General features: G+C 44.9%; 1 pseudogene; it reads left to right on the top strand.

Moving 5' to 3' along the window:
• Nucleotides 1–10,139: 10,139 nt before the first annotated feature.
• On the top strand, nt 10,140–10,257 carry LOC126105586 (5S ribosomal RNA; annotated as a pseudogene).
• Nucleotides 10,258–11,262: the final 1,005 nt, after the last annotated feature.

Below are 11,262 nucleotides of genomic sequence, written 5' to 3'. Positions count from 1 at the left end.
GGGCGTTCTCAATTAAAGGGTAGGCACAGATGGCACTCTGGTAGCTATGCCAATAATCTATAGGCGGACAACTTTGGAACCATTATCAGTACATCGACTATCCTCTAAGTGGCATGAGCCGTCATAGGATCAAAATTGCCGTCGTCTTTCCGGGTGTATTAATTTTTCTCCTGCAGTGTACATTCGTTGCTGACAGGTTTGAACAGAATATGTCGTGGTCTACCGTATCTTCCTTCGCCGTCGGCGTTGTCGTTGTTACCGTGAGACACCGTTATACCAAGAGGAAAGGCGCGTCGATCTTAGAGCATGAGATATGATGACCTTAAGCCATTGACAACACACAACGTACAACGAGAAGAAATGTTACGGTTTATGGAATAATAACAGATACGACCAAACTGTCTTGTCTCTTCTGCTTTATTTAATATAACTTCGTTCACAGTTTCATTTCGCATTCACCACTCATTCACCGAAACCCTTTGATGAACAGTTTTGGTTGCTTAACACCAACAGTCAATGATAATGATACAGCTTTTCTCCTTTTTATAAATTGAAGCCCGCTCTCCGTGATATAATAAGAAAAAAACCGGTCTCAATACCGCGTCCCTCGTGAGATGCGAATAGACTTATCCCGGAATTGACCGCCCTGTAGGTGTACTCAATTTAATGACCACACTTCGCTGTCCGCTATTTCGCGTAGCTGAATGTCCATTTGTTAGTCTGATTATTCACTGTAGCTATTTAAAATTCGCCCCTATATTTTTCACAACGCACAATTAGCACTTCGTTACTTATTTGTTTTTTTTTTTGTTTTTTTTAAGAGCAAACGGAAAAAAAGACGCCGTATCATGGGCTTAGTCGACATAAAGCAAAACACCTTAATATGCCCAATTTCACCTCTTCTTATAGGATCGGCTACCTTACTCATTAATTTACTACATATTGTTTCCAATAACACTAAACAGTTATCGCCGTTATATTTTAATTGTATTCAAAAGCATGTTACTACTATTATGACCAACCAAACCGTCACAAATTGCGCGGCGTGCGTTTTTAATGATAACTTTACGCTATTCAATTAAATCGCGCGGCGTGCGTTTTTAATGATAACTTTACGCTATTCAATTTCCGTTACAGCTATCTTGACTCGTAATGTTACAGTGGCACTAGTTGAGCTACTCAGTTTGTTACATGTGCCGCCTAACATTTGCACGATTTTTCACAAAATGATCTGTGGCAAGTCATTTTATACGGTTCGTATGCATGATTTGTTTGTGAGTGTGACTACCTAATAGCCATTTACGGCCGGCCGCTGTGGCCGAGCGGTTCTAGGCGCTTCAGTCCGGAACCGCGTTGCTGCATTTTCGAATCCTGCCTCCCGCATGGATGTGTGTGATGTCCTTAGGTTAGTTAGGTTTAAGTAGTTCTAAGTCTAGGCGACTGATGACGTCAGATGTTAAGTCCCATAGTGCTTGGAGCCATTTGAATTTTTAGCCATTTACGAGGAGCTGTCGTAACGTTTTAGGTTGTCACCTCTAAAAATAAAGAAGTTACTTAATAAATTTTTGTTTGCAGTCCTGGTACCCGTTAAAATCCCTGCGCCCCAGTGCCGTAGCATATCATTTGAGGAGCCAACACATAATGGCACAGCCCATCAACACTTTATCAATGAATTTCGCCATTTTCTGTTGGATAGTCTAGTGGCGTTCTGCGGTACTGTGAAGTGGGGCTTTGAGCGTGCTCCGTTGTTGCACATACGTAAACAAACAAAAATACAGCAAAATTTTTTGTGAGGTGTTAATTAAAATTTTATGACTACCCCTCGTACAGATTACAAAATAGCATTCTGCCATAAATTTAATAAGAATGAAAGCATATCTGAAGGTCAAAGTGTGAATCTGCAATTCTACTCATGTGGCTAGTGATACACTTGACTTTAGGTTTTTTAGCTTCACATGTTACCAGTTTTTAATTCAAAATTATATGTCTGAAATAGAAGGAGCGGAGCAAAAGAAAAGATTGCAGGCTAGATTTAAAATATGTTTTAGTGTTTGTCGGAATTTTATATTATCCTGCAAATCACCGAGGTTATTGTAGTATATCATGCTTTCTCTTCGTAAGTGACCGTCAAACAGAGTTGTTACTGTTGCCACAGTAGCGCTTTTTCGTGCTCCGTGGAATTGTTCACATGGCTGTCATCTTTGGTTCGTGTTGCTTTATGATAAATAAACAGGAAATTGCTTGTGCGCTCTGTAAAAACTGAAATAGCATACAGATGCACAAACGATTCTGGCTTGAATGGCCCCTCTTGGCAATTTTAATTAACTGTGAATTTATAATTGAAGAGGAGTAAATGTCCCAGTTGACATACTTGGTGAGTCTTTAATCCAAATTAACGTATACTTGTTTTAATTTTTAGCTGAGTATAACATGGTTTTCACTCGTCATCAAGTCTTAGCATGGCATCTTAGCAGTTTGTGCGTAGCTCTAGAATCTGACTTCGCTGACAGTTTATTATCCTACTACAGGGTGGAGCAAATGAAAGTGGCCCGGAGAACAAGAGTTCCAGCATACAAAGAAACACAGCAGAGGAATGGAAATACAGTACCATCCTGACTATAGCAGATGTTGAATGTGACCACCATTCATCTTTTGGCACTTTTTGGCCCTGGTCAACAAGAGTATGAGGGCGGATCGAAGCTGGACTGCTGGAATTGCTACTCTTTGTATACCGTACGCGGCAAAACCTGAGCCAGGAGTGAAAGACGGCAGTAGAGATGTGTACGGGTGAACACAGTGCAACTCTTGAGCAACCGACCGCCATTTGGACATTTTTAGGTGTCGAGATTTTTGACCAGTCAAGAACGCAAGTGTGTCCGGCTTTGGCTGCTGCTCCGTTCAGAGAGTGACCGCCAAAAATCATCCACAGTAACAAAGGGGACGCCAACAGTATTTACTCAACGGCTGTTCAGTGAACGTTGTGTCTATGGGCCTCCACTGCCGGTGCCTGGTTCGTCCACCCTCGCTGACTGCTGTTCATCGGGGACTAAGGCTGGAATTTGCACGCCAGAACCGCAAGTGGACGTCCAGTGAGTGGCGACGTGTGACATTTTCACATGAATCACGTTTTTTTTTTTTACTCAAACAGACAGATGGCACCATTGGCACGTACGCCGTGAAACATCTGAAAGCAATCATTCAGCAACAATGGTCGGAAGGGTCCAGGCCAGAGGGGAAAGCGTTATGTTTTGGGGAATGTTTGCGTCGCATTCCTGTGTGATCTCGTCATTCTGGAAGCCACAATGGATCAACACAAGTAGACATCTATCCTTGGGGATCATGTCGACCCCTACATGCAGTTTGTTTGGCTCTGAGCACTATGGGACTTACCTGCTGAGGTCATCAGTCCCCTAGAACTTAGAACTACTTAAACCTAACTAACCTACATCCATGCCCGAGGCAGGATTCGAACCTGCGACCGTAGTTGTCGCGCGGTTCCAGACTGTAGCGCCTAGAACTGCTCGGCCACTTCGGCCGGCCAGTTTGTTTGTCTTTGGCACGATGGTATCTACAAGCAGTACAATGCAACGTGTCACACAGCTCGCACTGTTCGTACGTCGTTCGAAGAGCAGCAGTCTGAGTTTACCGCACTCTCCTGGCCACCAAAGTCCCCGAATTTAAACCCACTCGAAAATCTGTGGGATCTGTGGGCTCTTCGCGCCCTGGATCGTCAGAGGAGAAATGTAGCGCAGCTGGGCACGGCACTGGAGTTGATATGGCTCCACATCCCTATTGGTACTTTCAAGAACCTCTCCGACACTCTTCCCGCATGTCTCGCACTGGAAAATGTAGTCATTCTGTCTTTTACAGGTGGTCACATTAATGTGACTGGGCAGTGCATTTACTTTACACGCAGCGGTCATCTAACACTCGGTTGGCTATCCCACGATTGCTTAAGTAAGCCATAACTGTTAAAGCCAGCCGGCCGCTGTGGCCTAGCGGCTCTAAGCGCTTCACGCCGGAACCGGTTGCTGCTACGGTCGCAGGTTCGAATCCTGCCTCGAGCATGGATGTGTGTGATGTCCTTAGGTTAGTTAGGTTTAAGTAGTCTAGGGGACTGATGACCTCAGATGTTAAGTCCCATAGTACTTAGAGCCATTTGAACCATTTTTGATGATGAGGACAATACAACACTCAGTACACGAGCGGAGAAAATCTCCAACCCGGCCGGAAGTCGAATCGGGGCCCCTTGCATGGTAGGTAAACACGTTACCACTCAGCCAAGCAGGGGCACGGTACTGTAAGAGTTGTTGGTTGACGAGTCGCTTCTCGTCCCCTCATATCTCACACGTGTTCGATTGGAGACAAGTCCGGAGATCGTGCTGGCCAGGGAAGTTGCTTCCCGTCTGGCTGAACACGTTTAGTTTCCGTACAGTGCGTGGGCGAGATTATCCTGTTCGAACGTTTCGTGATCTTCTAGTTACAAGAATGGCAAAAGAACAGTAGTAACTACATTCTGCACTTACCGAATGCTGGTTAACGTCGTTTCTAGAAACACCAAAGAACGAGAGTTCCAGCTTATCGTACCCCAGAGCATTATGCCTGGGGTGGGACCTGTGTGTCCTCGAACAATGTACTCTGTGAGGCAGCGCTCGTGAAGCCTTCGATGTAAGCGCAAACGACTGTCACTTGCATGCAGGCAGCATCTGCTTTCGTGGCTGAAGACCAGGCCGCGCCGTTCCATCGTGCAAGAGATCCTCTGACGACACTAGTCGAGCCGTGGACGAAGATGCTGTGGTGTGTGCGGAAGGCAGGCTAGAGGTGGCGTGCTCGTACTGCTGATAATCGGTACGCAACAGTTCGTGATGACACGCCTGGTCTCACAAGCCATCTTTTCCATGCTGTGGTATCTGTACCATCTGCCATTGCTACCCTCACAATACGAAGACCCTGACTGGCGCCTGTGCTGTATAGACGTCCAGAACCTCATTTAAGGGCGTGAGAATGTTCGCGTGACTACTGATTCCAGCATCGTTCGACAACTGCCGCAACACGTCCAACTTGTGAGGCAGTTCTCCGAAAGGACAACGCCGCCACTTGTGAGGCCACAACTTGACCCCTTTCAGACTCTCTCAGGTGGCTGTAGGAAGCACCAAGTGCGTCTCTGTCTCACTGTTGCCTGCTTGCTTCATGCGTTTGCACCACACTAAGCCAACTGGCTTTGGGCGTTCTCAATTAAAGGGTAGGCACAGATGGCACTCTGGTAGCTATGCCAATAATCTATAGGCGGACAACTTTGGAACCATTATCAGTACATCGACTATCCTCTAAGTGGCATGAGCCGTCATAGGATCAAAATTGCCGTCGTCTTTCCGGGTGTATTAATTTTTCTCCTGCAGTGTACATTCGTTGCTGACAGGTTTGAACAGAATATGTCGTGGTCTACCGTATCTTCCTTCGCCGTCGGCGTTGTCGTTGTTACCGTGAGACACCGTTATACCAAGAGGAAAGGCGCGTCGATCTTAGAGCATGAGATATGATGACCTTAAGCCATTGACAACACACAACGTACAACGAGAAGAAATGTTACGGTTTATGGAATAATAACAGATACGACCAAACTGTCTTGTCTCTTCTGCTTTATTTAATATAACTTCGTTCACAGTTTCATTTCGCATTCACCACTCATTCACCGAAACCCTTTGATGAACAGTTTTGGTTGCTTAACACCAACAGTCAATGATAATGATACAGCTTTTCTCCTTTTTATAAATTGAAGCCCGCTCTCCGTGATATAATAAGAAAAAAACCGGTCTCAATACCGCGTCCCTCGTGAGATGCGAATAGACTTATCCCGGAATTGACCGCCCTGTAGGTGTACTCAATTTAATGACCACACTTCGCTGTCCGCTATTTCGCGTAGCTGAATGTCCATTTGTTAGTCTGATTATTCACTGTAGCTATTTAAAATTCGCCCCTATATTTTTCACAACGCACAATTAGCACTTCGTTACTTATTTGTTTTTTTTTTTGTTTTTTTTAAGAGCAAACGGAAAAAAAGACGCCGTATCATGGGCTTAGTCGACATAAAGCAAAACACCTTAATATGCCCAATTTCACCTCTTCTTATAGGATCGGCTACCTTACTCATTAATTTACTACATATTGTTTCCAATAACACTAAACAGTTATCGCCGTTATATTTTAATTGTATTCAAAAGCATGTTACTACTATTATGACCAACCAAACCGTCACAAATCGCGCGGCGTGCGTTTTTAATGATAACTTTACGCTATTCAATTAAATCGCGCGGCGTGCGTTTTTAATGATAACTTTACGCTATTCAATTTCCGTTACAGCTATCTTGACTCGTAATGTTACAGTGGCACTAGTTGAGCTACTCAGTTTGTTACATGTGCCGCCTAACATTTGCACGATTTTTCACAAAATGATCTGTGGCAAGTCATTTTATACGGTTCGTATGCATGATTTGTTTGTGAGTGTGACTACCTAATAGCCATTTACGGCCGGCCGCTGTGGCCGAGCGGTTCTAGGCGCTTCAGTCCGGAACCGCGTTGCTGCATTTTCGAATCCTGCCTCCCGCATGGATGTGTGTGATGTCCTTAGGTTAGTTAGGTTTAAGTAGTTCTAAGTCTAGGCGACTGATGACGTCAGATGTTAAGTCCCATAGTGCTTGGAGCCATTTGAATTTTTAGCCATTTACGAGGAGCTGTCGTAACGTTTTAGGTTGTCACCTCTAAAAATAAAGAAGTTACTTAATAAATTTTTGTTTGCAGTCCTGGTACCCGTTAAAATCCCTGCGCCCCAGTGCCGTAGCATATCATTTGAGGAGCCAACACATAATGGCACAGCCCATCAACACTTTATCAATGAATTTCGCCATTTTCTGTTGGATAGTCTAGTGGCGTTCTGCGGTACTGTGAAGTGGGGCTTTGAGCGTGCTCCGTTGTTGCACATACGTAAACAAACAAAAATACAGCAAAATTTTTTGTGAGGTGTTAATTAAAATTTTATGACTACCCCTCGTACAGATTACAAAATAGCATTCTGCCATAAATTTAATAAGAATGAAAGCATATCTGAAGGTCAAAGTGTGAATCTGCAATTCTACTCATGTGGCTAGTGATACACTTGACTTTAGGTTTTTTAGCTTCACATGTTACCAGTTTTTAATTCAAAATTATATGTCTGAAATAGAAGGAGCGGAGCAAAAGAAAAGATTGCAGGCTAGATTTAAAATATGTTTTAGTGTTTGTCGGAATTTTATATTATCCTGCAAATCACCGAGGTTATTGTAGTATATCATGCTTTCTCTTCGTAAGTGACCGTCAAACAGAGTTGTTACTGTTGCCACAGTAGCGCTTTTTCGTGCTCCGTGGAATTGTTCACATGGCTGTCATCTTTGGTTCGTGTTGCTTTATGATAAATAAACAGGAAATTGCTTGTGCGCTCTGTAAAAACTGAAATAGCATACAGATGCACAAACGATTCTGGCTTGAATGGCCCCTCTTGGCAATTTTAATTAACTGTGAATTTATAATTGAAGAGGAGTAAATGTCCCAGTTGACATACTTGGTGAGTCTTTAATCCAAATTAACGTATACTTGTTTTAATTTTTAGCTGAGTATAACATGGTTTTCACTCGTCATCAAGTCTTAGCATGGCATCTTAGCAGTTTGTGCGTAGCTCTAGAATCTGACTTCGCTGACAGTTTATTATCCTACTACAGGGTGGAGCAAATGAAAGTGGCCCGGAGAACAAGAGTTCCAGCATACAAAGAAACACAGCAGAGGAATGGAAATACAGTACCATCCTGACTATAGCAGATGTTGAATGTGACCACCATTCATCTTTTGGCACTTTTTGGCCCTGGTCAACAAGAGTATGAGGGCGGATCGAAGCTGGACTGCTGGAATTGCTACTCTTTGTATACCGTACGCGGCAAAACCTGAGCCAGGAGTGAAAGACGGCAGTAGAGATGTGTACGGGTGAACACAGTGCAACTCTTGAGCAACCGACCGCCATTTGGACATTTTTAGGTGTCGAGATTTTTGACCAGTCAAGAACGCAAGTGTGTCCGGCTTTGGCTGCTGCTCCGTTCAGAGAGTGACCGCCAAAAATCATCCACAGTAACAAAGGGGACGCCAACAGTATTTACTCAACGGCTGTTCAGTGAACGTTGTGTCTATGGGCCTCCACTGCCGGTGCCTGGTTCGTCCACCCTCGCTGACTGCTGTTCATCGGGGACTAAGGCTGGAATTTGCACGCCAGAACCGCAAGTGGACGTCCAGTGAGTGGCGACGTGTGACATTTTCACATGAATCACGTTTTTTTTTTTTACTCAAACAGACAGATGGCACCATTGGCACGTACGCCGTGAAACATCTGAAAGCAATCATTCAGCAACAATGGTCGGAAGGGTCCAGGCCAGAGGGGAAAGCGTTATGTTTTGGGGAATGTTTGCGTCGCATTCCTGTGTGATCTCGTCATTCTGGAAGCCACAATGGATCAACACAAGTAGACATCTATCCTTGGGGATCATGTCGACCCCTACATGCAGTTTGTTTGGCTCTGAGCACTATGGGACTTACCTGCTGAGGTCATCAGTCCCCTAGAACTTAGAACTACTTAAACCTAACTAACCTACATCCATGCCCGAGGCAGGATTCGAACCTGCGACCGTAGTTGTCGCGCGGTTCCAGACTGTAGCGCCTAGAACTGCTCGGCCACTTCGGCCGGCCAGTTTGTTTGTCTTTGGCACGATGGTATCTACAAGCAGTACAATGCAACGTGTCACACAGCTCGCACTGTTCGTACGTCGTTCGAAGAGCAGCAGTCTGAGTTTACCGCACTCTCCTGGCCACCAAAGTCCCCGAATTTAAACCCACTCGAAAATCTGTGGGATCTGTGGGCTCTTCGCGCCCTGGATCGTCAGAGGAGAAATGTAGCGCAGCTGGGCACGGCACTGGAGTTGATATGGCTCCACATCCCTATTGGTACTTTCAAGAACCTCTCCGACACTCTTCCCGCATGTCTCGCACTGGAAAATGTAGTCATTCTGTCTTTTACAGGTGGTCACATTAATGTGACTGGGCAGTGCATTTACTTTACACGCAGCGGTCATCTAACACTCGGTTGGCTATCCCACGATTGCTTAAGTAAGCCATAACTGTTAAAGCCAGCCGGCCGCTGTGGCCTAGCGGCTCTAAGCGCTTCACGCCGGAACCGGTTGCTGCTACGGTCGCAGGTTCGAATCCTGCCTCGAGCATGGATGTGTGTGATGTCCTTAGGTTAGTTAGGTTTAAGTAGTCTAGGGGACTGATGACCTCAGATGTTAAGTCCCATAGTACTTAGAGCCATTTGAACCATTTTTTTGTTAAACCCAGTTCTGTTTGTCACATTCCAGAACTAATGTTTCGTTACCTTCGCAGTAATACTATCTATGTATCTCTAAAAATTTTCCATTCTCTAGTCCTCAGAGAATTTTTGAACGCTACAGTGTCTGAGCAATACCTCTTTTGTCATATTTTGGAACGTATATATCTGTTAGTGCCACCGAACAAACTGTAGCTCTAAGTTCCGAGCGAGTTGTGAAAATTTATCGGCCGGACAAGAATAGAAATACGGCAGGCTGATGAAATCGCAGATAACCCTACTTAATCACCACCGAGGTCGATGCATTTGGCACAACGTCTCTCAAAGAAAACGCCAGTTGTACGAGCGATAGAATACCACTCTGTGGCTGCTATCGCCTTTGCGTCCTTGGTAGAGAAAAATAAACGCTTCATTCAGTTTCTTCGACGCTTGTGATAAAATAGTTCGAAGCAGTAACAGCTGGTGACTGCTGAGGACAATCTAATTTTTTAAAGCGTGACCTCCTCAAAAGATACATCATTCTGACAGCTTTATCGACAGACGTTTACTTCAGCAAAATGAGGCCACATTTCACTTTTTCATGTCAACTGCATTTTAGTTGAAGCGGAAAGCAGAATGGTACCCGTTCACTGTTGGACATTTTTAGGTGTCGAGATTTTTGACCAGTCAAGAACGCAAGTGTGTCCGGCTTTGGCTGCTGCTCCGTTCAGAGAGTGACCGCCAAAAATCATCCACAGTGGTTGGCAACGGCCTTGCCGCAGTGGATACACCGGTTCCCGTCAGATCACCGAAGTTAAGTTCTGTCGGGTGTGGCTGGCACTTGGATGGGTGACCATCCGAGCCGCCATGCGCTGTTGCCGTTTTTCGGGATGCATTCAGCCTCATGATGCCAATTGAGGAGTTACTCCACCAAATAGTAGCGGCTACGGTCACAGAAAACCATCGTAACGACCGGGAGAGCGGTGGTCTGACCACACGCCCATCCTATCCGCATCCTCAGCTGAGGATGACACGGCGGTCGAATGGTCCCGGTGGGCCACTTGTGGCCTGAAGACGGAGTGCTTAAATAGTGGTTAAAACGTTGGTATGTCCTTTGACAACATGACACCGCCTACAGCCCAGAAGAATTTCATGAAAACTGACCATGGCAACGATAGTCTACGAACTTAGATGACTGCAAGAATGTTGGAATTTAACGTCGTGTCGACATCAAGGATGTTAGAGACCGAGTTGCGTAAGCATAGTGAAGGGAATCAGTTGTAGCCTCGTCGACGAAACAATTGGACATTCACCTCAACCGTTTTAGAAAACAACGAAAAACGTAAACGGTGACGTCAGTCAATGATTTGATTTATGTTTCTCGCAGTATTGATTCCAGTTTCATCACCACGACGCCAATTCGTTACACTTATGGGGTAGTATTGCTTTGAATAAAAGAGCAGTGATCGTGAACGTGAAACTGCTCTAAATGTTTCTTTTGTAATCAGCGTTAAGTCTTGAAGGCATTGAATTGCCAACACTGCATAAATAGACCCTAGTCTCCTCTTCTCCCTACCCCCGCCCCTCACGATCCTTCCTCGCCACCCCCTGAATTCACGAATAACGAACCCAAAATGCAACGTCTTCTTCAACGGAGGATGCAAGACTGCAATAACCATCCAGAGTCCCAAAATATTAATGTGTTTCATGAGATTGCATTGAAATGTGTAGCTAAAATGTCACTACGTAGTGACCTTTGTCCCTTCGTACAGCACGGCAGCTCTACTAGCAAGCTTTCCGGACGCGCCAACATTCTAAAAGCACAGAGGTTCTATGTTTTCATATCATTTCATTAATTACATATTTAAAGACTTGCTGCCTAATAT

This window comes from Schistocerca cancellata, chromosome 1 (assembly GCF_023864275.1).
Source record: "Schistocerca cancellata isolate TAMUIC-IGC-003103 chromosome 1, iqSchCanc2.1, whole genome shotgun sequence".
NCBI lineage: Eukaryota > Metazoa > Arthropoda > Insecta > Orthoptera > Acrididae > Schistocerca > Schistocerca cancellata.
Note: the sequence above shows the minus strand (reverse complement) of the source record. Positions and strands in the feature narration are given on the sequence as shown.